Here is a 3797-nt window from a genome sequence, read left to right as displayed (position 1 = left end):
GTGTGTGTGTGTGTGTGTGTGTGTGTGTGGGTGCGTGGGTGTGTATATGTGTGTATAACTGGGTGTGCCGGTGTGTTTTGGATGTTAAGATGCTTAGATACTCCAAGATAAAAGCCCCCATCTGCCTGCAGCGATGATAAACTGATACCCCCCTTAGTGGATCACCACTTCAGATAGAACTGAAATGGCTGTGAAGTATCCGCCACGTCTATTTATGTGAGCCGTTATTACAGTTTATGAGCTGAAGAGGCTCCCACACTTACACGCTGAGAGCCATTAGCAGCGTAGCAAAGCACTGCAGTTCCACAGCGGTTCTGTTGGGCCGGACGCAACCCTTATGGACTCACACGGGGAGGGGAAGACAGCCGCTCTCCGACACTCCAGCAGAGTGTCTCACAATCAAAGCCTGTGGCTCAAAGCTCTTGCCGTCGGTGGGAGAAAGACTCAAAGTGTCTTTTGATTTGTGTGGGAGAGAGAGGTGTTTGTTTATGGGAGAACAGCCCTGCAGCCGGGAAGGGGCGGGGCCGAGCTCATGGGGGCGGTGCTGGGGGTGGGGATGTGCCTTGTGGGCGGTACCAGGTTGATGGGGATGTGGCTGGCTTAGGGCTGCTGTGAAAAATAAACCAGGGTGTGTGTGTGTGTGTGTGTGTGTGTGTGTGTGGGGGGGGTGGTGGGTGGGGAGGTGGGGGGGGGTTGCACCTCTGGGTGCAGTGATGTGAGTCTCCTGTTCATGATGCTATTTTGACATCCGGAAAGTGTGTATGTGTGTGTGTGTGGTGTGTGTGTGTGTGTGTGTGTGTGGGTTTGAGGGTGAGATAGGGGACTCATGGTTCAAGAGGACTGTGGAGGGTACAATGGTGATGGTTTTTAGGATTTTGAGTTCACTAAGATTAGGACATATCAGAATCAGGTGTGTATTGAAGCACAACGGTGTCTGAAAAAGCACAAGATGTGTGGGAGAAGTTTGTTAATGGATGTTTATATGAGAGTCCATCATGTTTGTGTGTGTGTGAGTGTTTGGGTATGTGTATGTGTGTGTTAATGAGTCACTGACCTGTGATATCAGATGAACACAGCTGTTGAAGCTTTTCTGGGGCTCCATCAGAAGCAGTGCAGAATGAGTGTATGTATATGTGTGGTGTGTGTGTATATGTGTGGTGTGTGTGTGTGTGTGTATTTGTGCGGGGATTCTACCTGGCTTGTGTCTGTGTGGTGAGCTTGTTTCTGCTTCACTGGACCAGAACGCTTCACAGCTCTCAGAGACAGCTGCACCCGCACTATGCCACACGACCTCACCTCCACCTAACACACACACACACACACACACACACACATGCGCACACACAAACACACACAAATGCACAAACACACATACACACACACGCACATGGGCACACAAACAGACATGCACGCACACACAAAACACAGACACACACACACATACACACACACAACACACACACATCCCACATGTCTGCTGCCCATAGCTGTCCACTTTCCATGGCCTGTCTTCCTCCACCCAACTCTTTCATGGCGCTGCTTCTGGAAGATGTGTGTGTGGAAGATGTGTGTGTGTGTGTAAACGCTTCCCTTTTGAAATGCTCTGTCCGCATGGCTCTGCGGCCGCTGGTGCGAGTGCCTGGTTGCTCTCCCCAGTGTGAGGGTGAGGAGCTCGTGCCCAGCTGTGCACGGACCCACGTGCCCGCCACAGGCCCAGGTGTGAGGGCAGCATTAATGGCTGGCAAAAGGGGAGCAGGAATTAAACAACACTTTCCCTCCATCACGTGGCCTACAGGACAGGAAACTAGGTCATATGAAAAGAGAGATAGAGAAAGATGGAAATGATTTAAAAAAAGAGAAGAGAGAGAAGAGTTAACTTGTGTTCTCATTTTTGACCAACATTTTCTTGGCAGCACTGATAATTCTGAGGTTCACAACAAACAAGACACGAGCCAGAACAGAATCAATTTTACACCTACACACCCTCCCCCTCCCCACACACACGCATGCACACGCACGCACACACAAATCATCAAAAATATGATTTCAAGCCTCTATCTCCCCCTTGAAGTTCTTGAGTTGAATAAAAAAAGAGCTCATTAGCCTGCTCTTGTTTCAAAGAGCTGATTAGGCTCTACAGCAGTAATTAGCCAGGCTAGCGCTAATTCCTCTGGAAGAGTAATGAGACTGATTTCCTAATTAGTTTCCTCTCATAAGACACTGCAACAGGCAGCTCCAGCAAAACCGGAGGAATGTCAGAGAAATAAAGCCAACTAACGATGCTTTATTAGATTGTTAGAAGAACAAATCTTCCCCTCGCTGTGGAGTGGCGGGAGGATCTGTGCGAGACAGACGCTGGCGTGGCGTGTCAGTCACCCTTCAGGTATTTGAAGGCCGGAAGTGGAAGTGAGGGTCTGGACTTCAGCGCCTGACTGAGGCGTGAAGCATGTTCCAGTAAGGAATGTCCATGTGAAAACCCAGGTGGACGTGGACGGAGACGAGTGCATGTCTGCCTTCCTTTCGGCTCATGCTGAAGGAGAGAGAGAAAGAGAGAGAGAGAGAGAGAGAGAGAGAGAGAGAGAGAGAGAGAGAGAGAGAGAGAAAGCGAAAGAGTGTGACCACTGTACACATCACGAGTTCTCTTTCACATCCCAGTCTCACATTAACAGTCCTTTTTAATGCCCCTGCAAAGTTATTTTGTATACTTTCATCTGGCCCTATTGACATGCACACAAAGGCCAATGACATCGAATAGCAGTCTTGTAAGTCCCGCTTTCACTGCGTCCTGTTTCATCTCTGTCGATCCTCTACCATCTCTCTCTCCTGCTTTCTCTCTCTCTCTCTCTCTCTCTCTCTCTCTCATCTCTCTCTCTCTCTCTCTCTCTCCCTCTCTGATATCGACGTACTGGGAGAAACCAAGGCTCAGTTTGCAGTACAGTAGTAAGGAGAGTTGTTGTTCTATCTCCCTGGGAATAGGGCGTCCGATGCCTTCATCGCCATGGATACTCTTAAACAGTGATGTTGGGAATCTGGGGGAGTCCAGAGTTCCCGTGCTGACCGTGGGAGTCTGGCAGCTCTGCGCCTGCTCGCGATCCTTTGACCTCGCTGCTGGGCCCCATTTTTGATGATACGTATAACATCTGGATTTGCGCAGCATGAGGAAACAGAGTGGGGAGGAACATATCAGGGAGGATGTGAAACAAGTTGGAAAGTGGGTCATTCCGCCACCCCCCCCCCCCCCCCCCCCCCCCCCCCCCCCACCCCCCCCAATTTAAATATTTCATGGACGTCCTTGGCTGCAGCCCCGCGCTGTACTCTGTGATGCTGGCCACAAGTGACAACCAAGAACAAGGCCTTCTGTTTCGCTAAAAGTAGAACAGGAAGTGATGTCACACATTCTTGCCCAGATTGACTTTCATCCTTTTGTGTTGGAAATTTTCCATGGGCAAGTCAAGTGACACAAAATACACAACTTTGGTATTTTCATAACCTTTGCTGTAAATATTTACCCATGCACTGGAACTAAAAACAGAATGAACACATATTAGCAAGCTAGAAAATGTTATAGGAGTAGAAATTAGAGAGGGAGTGGGGGAAGGGAAGGGAGAGGGAGAGAGATGGACAGAGAAAGAGAGAGGGGGAGAGAGAGACAGAGAGAGGAAAGGCAGTGGTATGTATTACATTAGTGGATTAGCCGGATCGGTTGCAGAGAGCCATTCTCCGTATGGGCGGAGAGAGAGCGATCTTAACCGGCTGAGGCAGCCATTGTTTAGAGTAATCCTGTCCGGACTACAGCC

Source organism: Brachyhypopomus gauderio, chromosome 11, assembly GCF_052324685.1.
Source record: "Brachyhypopomus gauderio isolate BG-103 chromosome 11, BGAUD_0.2, whole genome shotgun sequence".
NCBI lineage: Eukaryota > Metazoa > Chordata > Actinopteri > Gymnotiformes > Hypopomidae > Brachyhypopomus > Brachyhypopomus gauderio.
The sequence above is the reverse complement of the archived record's forward strand: the minus strand, read 5'-3'. Positions refer to the sequence as shown.